The sequence below is a fragment of the Lissotriton helveticus genome, chromosome 6, assembly GCF_964261635.1.
Source record: "Lissotriton helveticus chromosome 6, aLisHel1.1, whole genome shotgun sequence".
Classification (NCBI taxonomy): Eukaryota; Metazoa; Chordata; class Amphibia; order Caudata; family Salamandridae; genus Lissotriton; species Lissotriton helveticus.
Genome location: NC_136067.1, coordinates 1170124399 through 1170136400, shown reverse-complemented (window position 1 = coordinate 1170136400; position 12002 = coordinate 1170124399). Strand labels below are relative to the sequence as shown.

Genomic DNA, 12002 nt, shown 5'->3' with positions numbered 1-12002 from the left:
ATTTTGTGGAGTGGGTTCGTCTCCTCTATACGGAACCCCTGGCACAGGTCCTAGTGAACAATAAGTTGTCGGAAGTCTTTACTTTGGAGCGAGGAACTCGACAGGGCTGCCCCCTCTCTCCTCTCCTGTTTGCCCTCTCCCTTGAACCACTAGCGGCCTGGATCAGACACGACGTCTACCTTCGTGGAATAGAATGGGCGGACGGATGGGAAGACAAAATATCCCTCTATGCGGACGATATTCTCCTCTACCTCTCTAAGCCACGACGGTCAATCCTTGCGGCCCTTGATATTTTCGCGAACTTCGGTCGGAATTCCGGTTTCGGCATCAACTGGAGCAAATCGTGTCTATACGTCCTCAGCGGGGATCCCCCGAAGCTCCCTGACACTTGTCCCATCACAGTTGCTGAGGACGGCTTCAAATACCTGGGAGTGTTCGTATCGAAGGACAAGGCCCTGTCCTACGAGCGGAATCTCCTACCTCCCCTCCGGCGTCTCCAACGAGAGGCCAAGTCCTGGCAGGGCCTCCCATTATCGTTACTAGGCCGAGCTGCCTTGTTCAAAATTATGGCGCTGCCCAGGTTCCTCTACGCCCTTCAAAACTATCCGGATAAGGTGCCTAACGCCTACTTTACAGCAATCGAGGCAGCTCAGCGCACCCTCCTTTGGGCGGGAGCCCCGCGTATCGCTCTTTCAAAATTATCACTGGGGTGGTACGATGGTGGCATAGCCCTACCCGACATTCGCAAGTACTACTGGGCGGCTCATCTCACCGCGATAAATCAAGGGACTTACGGGGACGGAAATGATCCGGCCTTTGGGATGGACAGGTGGCAACTCCCTGGGGGGAACTATGAAATAGCTCTATACTCTACCCGGAGCAAACTTCACCTTACAGGACCGACACAACACTCAGTGCAGATCTGGCACACAGCACAGAAACAATTGGGATGGTCGGGGGGTCCTCACCATGGCTACACCACTCTGGGCGTCCGAAAAATTAGGCAACCTGGGTCGGACCAAAGGGTTCAGGAAATGGGACCTTATAGGCATCTCCCAAATAAAAGACATCTGGGGACCTGAGGGAGTTCTCACATTTACTCAAATGCAGGCCACATATGACTTGTCACGCACCGAACACTTCAGATACCTACAGGTGCGACACGCCCTTCAGACACACATTCCACCTGGCACTACACTGCCACAGAGCTCCCCTCTGGAAGACAGGCTGTTAGGCGGGATCATCCCAGAGCACGCCTTATCTCTCACGTACAAAAAGCTGATAAATAATTCCCCTGACCTGCTACTTCCCTTGACAGAGAAATGGATTGCCGATCGGTTGGAAATTGATGAGGAGGAATGGAGGTCTGCCTTGGCCTCCCCTCGTGAGGTGGCCATTTCTGCCCGCCTGCGCCTAGTTCAACTAAAAATCCTACATAGAATTTATATCTCCTGTACGAGGCTGCAGCTGATGAGAAAGGGTGGAGATGGACTCTGTCGCAGGGGATGTGGTGTAGCGGGCACCTTCTTTCATACCCTGTGGGGATGCCAGAAAATGCAACAGTACTGGGGGAGAGTGGTGCGATGCATGCAGGAGGTATGGGAGGTTGAAATTAGACCTGAGGCCAAGAAATGTATACTCAACATCTGGGAACCCACTGACCTGTCGCACAGGGGGAAACTGTGGGTGACACTTGGGCTGGTAGTGGCAAAAAGAAACATAGCGAGGTTGTGGGGGGCCCCTAACCCGCCGAAACGGAAGGATTGGCAAAGTGACATGGACTGGTGCATGCTACAGGAGAAGACAGTATATGTCACGAGAGGATGTCCTCGCAAATGGGTAGAACTTTGGTCCAGATGGAATGAATACAGAGGGAATATATGTGAGCCTCCTCCAACCACGCAATCTAGCTCCTTGGACGTGTGACATTGGCCAGGGCTAACTGAGTCAATGCTATTAAAGACATCTAATCACTATGCGCACGCCAGCACTGCCCAGAAACAAATAGTTCTGTAACCTGACGACCAAGTTACCGGGGAGGTTTGTTTTTGTTAGTTCCTTTCTGGAAGCAGAAGTTATTACTATGGACTTTACTATGTGAATCATATTGTAAATTGTAAAACTTGACCTTCCTCATCCTTCACCAGCCTTCTTGATCTCGTATCCTTGAACACCGATACGCCGCCGTACTCCCGGGTTGATGGCATGGGGCTGTGTTATTGTACTGCTAACACTAAATGCTTGATTGTAAGCCGGCCCGATGGGTTGTAAGCGAGGATTGTCAACTGTGATCTAAGCAATGAAGGTCTTTAAAAAAAAAAAAAAAAAACTGTTTTAGAAGGATTTATTTTATAACCCTCTATTTGCTCAAATTTCCGAAATTCCAACATAGTAGACTGTATATTTAATTTTTCTGGATCTAAATATCATATGTACAAAAAGTTTTAGTTTTGCCATCCCTTCAATAGGGGCTCTAATATTGCTATTCGTGCGCATTCTAATCGCAAGAGGTTCAATAAAAAAGGTAAACAAAAGAGGCGATAAGGGGCAGCTTTGCCTAGTTCCCCGATTTATCTTTATTAGGCCTGCATGATCCCCATTAATTATAATCTGTGCCTGTGTCCCCTGATAAATATTTTTAATCATAGATATTAGAGATGATGGAAACCCAAACCTAAAAAGTGCGTAAAATAATTAATCCCAATTAACTAAATCAAAGGCTTTTTCTGCATCTACCATCATGATACAAGCAGGGGTATTATTTACATTACAAAAATCCAGAGCTTGAGTCAAAAAGCGAGTATTAGTTGACATCATTCGGATCGCAATAAACACAGTTTGATCCTCATGAATTACTTCCTTAGCTGCGGGAGCCAGACTCAGAGCCCAAATGTTCATAAAGATTTTATAATCAGTATTCAGTAAACTGATTGGACGGTAAGAATTTAAATTTTTTGATGGTTTGCCTTTTTTCACGAAACTAACAACTATCGCTTTTTCAAATTCCGGAGGTACTACTCCGCCCATTTTAATGTAATCAAATAGTTTAACCAGAAAAGGGGTTAGCTCCTTCATAAAACACTTATATAATTCACTTGGAAATCCATCCTCACCACAAGCTTTAGCACCTGCAAAAGATTGTATTACTGCCTCTATCTCAACTGCAGTTATTTTTGTTTGCAACATTGTCGCCAGATTATGCGATAATTTGGGGACTTGAAGTGAGTCAAAATATCCCTCGATCAACTCTTTATCAACCGAATAATTAGTGGTATAAATCTGTTGAAAGGGATTTTTAAAAATTCAAGAAATTTCCGCTCTGTCAGTGACCACTGTATTCGATAAATGATCTATTATTTCAACGATGCAAGCGGATTCTTGTCGAGCCAGAGTTGACCAAGCGAGCATCTTACCCACCATTTGGCCCTCTTCATACACGTTCTGTTAGTAAGTCTGGGAGCTATTTATTTCTTCCAAAACAAAGAAATCTTGTAAAGCCTTCCTAGCCTGTTCCAGCATAGTTTGATTTATTTATCCCACCGGATTAGCAGCATTTGTTAATGACTGCTGAAGTTGTGATATCTTATCAAGGCGTTCTCTTATTTTCTTTGTGGAGGTGGCAATCATCCTCCCACGAGCTGATGCCTTAAAACCCCCCCAGACTGAAAACATATCGGCGGTCCCTTCATTGATAGAGAAGTATTCTTTTATCCGTCTCTGAATTAGTTTATCCACACTGAGTCTTGCAGAAGGAACCGGTCCATCTGCCACTTGGACATGACCCTTCTGCCAAGACCCAGTTCTATACATACTTTCACATAAGAGTGATCAGAAAAGGCATTAACGCCATCACTGAAACTCAAAGATCATGATAGCAATAAATAATCTATGCGAGATGCAGTTTGGTGTTGGTGTGAAAAAGAAGTATATTTCTGATCAGTTCGATTTAAAAATCGCCAAACATCAATTAGCTGGAAATCATCTATCAATGCATCAAAGAGTTTCTTTGTTTTAGGTTCAATTGTTTTTTCCCTCTATTGGAAGTATCTAACTTCAAATCCTGAATATAATTAAAATCGCTCCCAAAACAATTTGACCCGTAACCCCTAATAACAAATTATGTAGCAAACGTAATGTGGATTCATCATCAAATATTGGACTGTAATAACTAACAAAATTCAGAACTGGCTATTTAATGACACTTGTACTCAAATCCACCTCCCTTGAGGATCTCTTTCTTCCTGAAGAAACAACCGGTCGAACTCACTGGAAAAGTAAATCGCCACCCCCTGCATTGCAATCCCCGCTGAAGCGAAAAAAGCCCTTGAAAACATTCCTGGGATATAACATTTTGGGGTATTTGATTTCAGATGAGTTTCCTGTAAGAAAAGAATTTGAGGTTTTAAAGTAACTAACCACCTAATCAATCCCCGTATTTACGTCTATTCAGAATGCCATTTACATTCACCGAAAGGATTTGACAATTACTCATTTATAAGAGGGGAAAAAAAATTCTTTCCAAGAAGCTCCATATACTGCAATTCTTTTTTTTCAATAAGTTCCTCAACCATCTCACAAATTCTGCATAGCAAGTGCTATTTTTTTTTTAAACCCCCGTAGCCCACCCTCAGCCAAAAACCCTCCACCCCAAAGGAAATGTGGATACTCCCACTGTCCACATGCTCCACCCTTCAACACATACAGGTGCGCTGATATTGCACCTCAAAGTGGCCCCCTCCCCCTCAGTGAAAAGAGAAAAAAAAGCAAAGCCTAGAAAAAGACCCCAGAAGGAAGAACTTTTTAAATCTTTCAAAAGGGAGATTCTCTTAATCTTATAGGCTGCAATTCAACTCTACATGAAGAAAGAAGATTTTCGTAGATAAGGCAGAGAGGGAAGAAAAAAAAAGGCCAATGAAAAAAACAAACTAGTCCATTATTTTCCAGGAGAAATTGTCTTAAGTAGCTCCTGTGCATCTTCTAAATGAGTGAATAGGTGACATTTTCTATGTAGAAGCACTTTAAGTTTGGACTGTTGTGCAATCGAAGCGTGTGCCCCTTGAGTCTTAGACAAATATAATAACTTGACAAACTCCTTCCGCCTCTTAGCGGTCGTTACTGACATGTCAGCAAAAATTCTATATCTTCCTCCGCTTTCAATTCAAATTGCCCTGCCTGAATTGCTGAGGACAAAACTTTTTCTTTTACACGATAATCTGCAGAGAGAATGTTTGTGAGTACCCATGTTCTAGAGCAGTGGTTTCCAAACTTTTGACTCCTGAGGACCCCCATTGAGTCACCACTGGAAGCCGGGGACCCCCAAGCAATTTGTATGATTTAAATTTCAAACATTAAAACAGTAATTCGAAAACAATAAACACTCATGTGCACACAAAACAAATACTCGAATTACTAAGGATTTTAGTATTTTATATTGAAAGAATTTGCAAAAAACAGGACGGTTAGTGGTGCATCTCCGTGACTAACTTTTAAATGGTTGGTTTTATTCCAATCCAATCCAAAAATTCTTTATTTCGGCCACATGGGCCATAAAAGAAGCAGTAAAAATACATACAGATAAAAAAACAATATATACAGTAAAAACAACTGGGCCTGCAGTGTTTAGAAAAAACAGGATAGAATGGACTAACCAGACATTTTCTTCCTTATTATCCATGCTGTCATTAAGAATTTGGAAACCGCGAACACAATGTGGCCCAGGGTATTAGTTTTCATCACCCTGTAGGCCTGCAAATAGTTACTGAAGCCCAGATTCCGGCATAGAGGGGCTAACCAGCGCCTCCTCGGGCTCCGATAGGCATGGCAACAGAACATTATGTGCAAATCATCTTCATCCTTAACTTTACAGCATGGGCAAAGCTTGTCGCCCCCTAGCGACCATTTATGGGTGAAGACTTTAGTAGGGAGCGTACCAAACCTCCATTGCAGGAACAGTTTCCTCGCCAAAAGAGGATAAATAAAATCCATAAAAGTTTCAAAGATATAAGAATTTTTGGATGCTAAAAACCGTCCCGTCAGGGTGCCACTGTCATAAGCATTGTCCAGGTCAGCGAGGTTTTTGTTCTTATAGAGCTGTGCGAGGGTTTTGCGCGATAGCCTTCTACATCCTTGAGCAGGGTCGTCCCATAGGTCTGGTAACTTAAGGTCCGAGCATTCCGACCTAATAAATGCCAGCCAGGGGATCTTGCCATTTACGTCCAACCTCATAACGTGTGTGAGGTCCTGCCTATAGTGATGCAGCTCCTCGGTGGTCCAAACCCGATGCCAGAATTTCAATGGTTTCGACCGTAGGTCCTCTGCAATTGACGGAAGACCCAAGTCGAGTTGGTTTTATTTCACAGTACGAGGCTCCTGCCAGGGCCAGACTGGAAACCCAAAGCAGCCCTGGCAAATGTTTTCAGACCAGTCCCCATACAGTGCAAACCAAGTGCAGTGAGTGAGCCTGACCACTACAAAGGGGGCTTTGGGAGGCTCTCCCCCAAGAAAATTTAGGAATCAATGGTGCATTCTACAACAAATGTGTCATTATATATTGAATTGTATCAGCTTTTAAAAAATAGTAAATGATGACCTTACTGTGCACCAGGATAGGGCAATCTTTGTTGGGGTTCTTGAATGATTCCCTTATTATAACCCTCCAACAGTCATTCAATCAATCAATCAATCAGAACATTTGTAAAGCGCACTACTCACCCGTGAGGGTCTCAAGGTGCTGGGGGAGGGAGAATGCAGCTACTGCTCGAACAGCCAGGTCTTGAGGAGTCTTCTGAAGGTCAGTAGGTCCTGGGTCTGCCGTAGGGGGATGGGGAGGGTGTTCCAGATCTTGGCGGCGAGGTGTGAGAAGGATCTGCCGCCGGAGGTCGCTCTTTGGATGTGGGGGATGGTGCGGGGGGGGGGCGAGGTTGGCGGAGCGGAGCTGGCAGTTGGGGGTGTAGAAGCTGAGTCATCTGTTGAGGCATGCTGGTCCGGTGTTGTGGAGTCCCTTGTGTGCGTGGGCGAGGAGTTTGAAGGTAATCTTCTTGTTGATGGGGAGCCAGTGCAGGTCTCTCAGGTGAGGTGTGATGCGGCTGTGGTGAAGGATGTTGAGGATCAGGCGTGCAGAGGTGTTTTGAATGTGTTAAAGTCGTTTCAGGAGTTTGGCAGAGGTTCCCGCATAGAGGGTGTTTCCGTAGTCCAACCTGCTGCTGACGAGGGCCTGGGTGACTGTTATTCTTGTTTTGGTGGGGATCCACCTGTAGATCTTGTGGAGCATGCGGAGGGTGTTGAAACAGGAGGATGAGATGGTGGTGACCTGCTTTGTCATAGAGAGAGTAGAGTCAAGGATGAACCCCAGGTTGCGTGTGTGGTCGGTGGGTGTTGGAGCTGTTCCCAGTGCCGTCGGCCACCATAAGTCATCCCAGGTTGAGGGGGTGGAGCCGAGGAGGAGGACCTTCGTCTTGTCCGAGTTTAGCTTCAGTCGGCTGTTCTTCATCTCTCATCTCTCCATAGCCCCTCTGTCACATGTATTTCATTTGTTTTATAGCATCTCTTATACCATTGAAGGATGTCAGAGCACTTTACATCGCACACATATAGGGGCAGATTTACAAGCCCCTTGTGCCACGGGTGCATCACAAAAAGTGACGCACCGGTGGCGCATTTTAGTGCCCCATATTTCCAAGCGTGACTTTTCCTGGTCTTGTAAATATGGTCCATTTGCACACAGCACTTTGCGTGACTGGGGCATTCCGTGGGTGTTGCTGTGGGTGTTCCCACGCAACACCAATGAAACCAGACACATTTCAGATTTAATAGAAATCGTAAATCTGGAAATGTGTCTGAATGCTATGCCTCCCCAGGGGAGGCGTAGAGAGGCGCAACGAGGAGAAATGTACTAATTTCTCCTTGTTTTTTCCTCTTTCTATGCGTGTTGCATTCTGCACGCCTTCCTGCCCCTTGACCACACCCGCCCAAATAATTGAGACTCTGTTGATAGAGGGGTCCAAACCACATTAGCACATTTGGGATCCTTTTTGCACAACAGGTCGATGACTAATTGTGAACTCTGCCCTTGTGTGTTTCACCATTTTGTGTGTTAATGGCCTCATGAGCAGTAGCAGTGCTTGAAATGTAAAAACGGAAGTATATGTTCCTGCCAGGGTACCTGTTTGCTTGTCAAAAGTGCAGGTACTCCAAAATTAAAAGTACCGCAGCCCTGCTGACAAGTGCTGATATTCTACCTCTCAAATTAAGCAAGCGCGTGTTCTCAGTGCCCTTCCTTTTTTTAAAAAATGTATTTATTTTGTATGCAGCTTTATTTAGCGCCTAGTTACAGTAAACAAGGTAAACTTTTAATTTGTTTGTAAGGCACGGTAGATATTTAACTTATTTGCCCAGGGTTACAGGATGTTGAGTTGCCCTGGTTCCCCAGTTCCACACTCTGGCAGTTAGGCCACATCTTCACGTACAATCCAGCAGTGTATGACAATAAGTGAGCAGAGCTAGTATTCATTGAACCCCCTTATTTTAGGATCAGCTGATCTTATCGTAGTGAGCAGTGGCGGTACGACATAAACCTGATTTGATTCTAGGGATTGCTAGTGTGTTGTATTCTGAAATAGCTTGCTTTGAGGCCGATCCCGACCTTGTTTTCGTTTGAAACAATTTTGTTCCGTATAGAGAAAAAAAAAGTCCATTTGCACAAGGGGGCTGCACACCCACTGTGCTTAAATGTTTGGTAAGCAGATCTGCATATGTGGAAGGAATTAGAGCCGGGAGTATATTTTGAAACCTGTGCTGGTTACATCTTTCCAAATGCAAAACAACAGTTTATTTTTGCGGGTACATCTTTCCAGTAAGCATGAGCGGATTTTGCGTATTGGCAATCCGCGGATCTGCGGATTTGCGGATTTGCAGATTGCGACAATACGCAAAATCCGCGGATCCTAGCGTATTTTTTTTTTTGCGTGTTCGCACGGGTTTCCGCAAGTTCGCGAGGGTTTTATTGTACAAAACGCTCGCGAACATGCAGAAACCAGTGCGAACACAATGTGCCTACTCATGGCCAAACGGACGGGGCTTCCATGCGAGTGCACATGCCTCTTGTGTGTATAAAAGGTCAGAGGCCGATCAGAGCAGCAGATGAAGATACAGAGACTCCTGGTCACAGGAACAGCACAGGGATTGTGCTGCACATGCCTCTTGTGTGTATAAAAGGTCAGAGGCCGATCAGAGCAGCAGATGAAGATACAGAGACTCCAGGTCACAGGAACAGCACAGGGATTGTGCTCGTGAAAGTCAAGGATGCAAAGGCCTCTATCCAGCATCACAGCTGACTTTCGATAAAGAAGGCACATTGCCCAGCCTCGACGACGCTCTCGATTGTTTCTGGGCTGATGAATGAGTCACTGCATTTGAGCTTCAACTAGTTCCAGCGACCATGTGTGTGTTTACAATGGCGCCAGCAAGCTGCCAGCGCCGTTGTAAAATAGTTACAAAGTTAGCTTGCACAGGAAGCACTTAGATAAAATAAAGCAGCACCTGCTTCGTTTTATCTAGTGGTTCCTGTGCAAGCTAACTTTGTAACTATTTTACAACGGCGCTGGCAGCTTGCTGGCGCCATTACATGAGTGGGTGGGGGTTCAACTTTTGAACCCGTTACATCCGCGGATTTTTTCGGATTTTGTGGAAAATACGTAAAATACACGCATTGCGTATTCACCAAAAATCCGAAAAATCCGCGGACGTAACGGATTTGCCGCCCATGCTTACTTTCCAGGCATAGTGCTGGGAATGTTTGTGAGATCCCAAACAGTACTAAATATGCATCGTTACATAGGTGTATTTCCAAGGGCGCAGATTTGCTACTTTTTACATGGTGCAGAACTACATGCTACCTGAGCAAACTCCTTATGGGAAGGCATCTCTATTAGTAGTGTGGTAGCTACAGCTCTTTTTATGAGGAATGGATCAGCACTGAAGTTTAATGAACTATACCCTGAACTATCATTGCAACCTTTTCATGAGCAGTGATTCCAGACTAAAATTTCAAGTAGGTCGATCTTGCGTAATCGTTTTGGTTAGCTACCTGTTTTACGCCTCTTCTCCTTGATTACCCTCAGCTGACATTGACCAATAAGTTTGATGTGCTCCTCTATGTTTCTGAAGAACATAAACAGCATAGGTATCTTTTTGAAATTCTTATTCATTCTTCTTTCTTCCAAATAAAGCAGGAGAATGATTTCCACATTACTGATTAACATCTTCTTTTTCTGATCTTCCAAACTGTGTAAACTTCCCCAAACTGACAGTGCCCCGCCTTCTCAGGCAATGAAGCACTTGTATGCGGGTGATGCCTTTGTTCCTTCTTTTCTGCTTTGTTTCTCTTTTTATAAAATAATTAAGGAAGGGCTTTTCGGGTGTTTCTTCTGTTTATTGTTACACTTTGGTATGTTATCCAGTTTAATTCTCGATTCCAAAAATGCCCATAAAATGTTGCCTAGAAGATAAGTAAAATAAAAATGAGCATTTTTTAAAGAGAAATTTGTCTTACTCCATAAATCCTGTGTTTATGAATTCAAATAAATAACTGTGGTGAAGAATTAGGATTACAGGTCATTAAATGATCCCTGTGCCCTTTATCCAGTGTGAAGGAAAATAAGAGTGGAGTATTTTGATTCCGTATTACAATACTAGTAATAGTATACATTTATATATTGTTATGTATCACGGTTTTCTCTTTCTAATCACTGTAAAAAAACTGCATATCTTTCTATTACCCTGTGTACTTCTTGAAGTCTTGGGCCCATACGTATCAAGCGAATTAGCATTCGCAAAGGCCGAAATTCGCAGAATTTCGGCCTTTGCGAATGCTAATTTGCTAAATGGTATGTATGAAACATTCCTTAAATGCAATGTGTCAAAGAAAAAATAATTCAAAAATGCCCATAAGGATTCAAAAATTACCACCAACTTGAATTCTTTTAAAAAAGCAATTTTTATAAAACCAAAGGTGCCATATGACGCTCATACGTGCCCTTAGGGCATGTATGTGCGCCATATGCCCCCACATGTCATTTTCAGGGGTGCAGCAGGGTGTTCTTGAGACACCCCTGCACCCTTGAAAATATTCCTAATTTGCGATTAGCAAATTGCTAATCGCAAATTTCCCCTTCAGTCCTATGGGCCTCCTGGCCAAAGAAATGAATGGGAAATTTGCGATTAGCACTTTGCTATTCGCAAATTAGGAATCGCTAAAAAGCAGCGATTTTTACATACATACCGTTTTGCGAATTCTAAATAGCGATTCCTTAAAAATCGCTATTTAGAATTCGCAAAACTGAACTATGATACATATGGCCCTTAGAGCACTTTTTTTTCACTTCTGTTTCAGAGCATCTAACAATAAAACTAGAGTATTAGCTTTCTCTAATCTGAATTGTTTTAAATAAGTGTTTTGTGTTTGTTTTGTTGTAACAGATCCCCAAGTGTTTGGAGCTGTGTTTTGATAGCGTATGGGGAATGCGCAAAGCTGGTGCAGAATGCTTCATGGCTGTGTCCTTCACCACCTCCAGTGAAAATCGAAGGACCAATCCCTCCCCTCTCTTCATTAATCTCATCAGTGACCCGTGTAGATGGGTACGTTTATCTCTTGCATTAAACTGAGAAACTGTTGCCATCGTTGAAAAGAAAAAGTAAACATGACTGTTTTTTTGGTCTCTACCAGTTGAAAGGAACTGCACTCTTAACCTCGGATCCTTTTTACTATGCTTCTGGGAAGAAGGGAAACTGTAACACCTGGTTTTAAAATGTGTTCCACAGGTGCGCAGATATTAGTTACTAGCAATAGGTTGTATGGCATAACAACTAATGCCTTTACCACCTATACTTTTACCAGGCATGGTAAGTATGTTTAAGGCAAGTTAAACATATATATATTCATTGAAAAAAAACAAAGGTTACAGGGACGTTACAGTTCGGCTCTGACTTCACATGCACAAAATCAT

The 12002-nt window shown here is 43.7% G+C and overlaps 1 long non-coding RNA gene across 1 annotated transcript in view; it reads left to right on the top strand.

Moving 5' to 3' along the window:
* Positions 1 to 11629, top strand: part of LOC144761677 (uncharacterized) — a 137566-nt gene extending 125937 nt beyond the window's left edge. The window contains exon 3 of the long non-coding RNA XR_013595841.1: positions 11476 to 11629. This is a non-coding gene — a long non-coding RNA (uncharacterized LOC144761677). The remainder of the gene's footprint in view (positions 1 to 11475) is intronic.
* Positions 11630 to 12002: the final 373 nt, after the last annotated feature.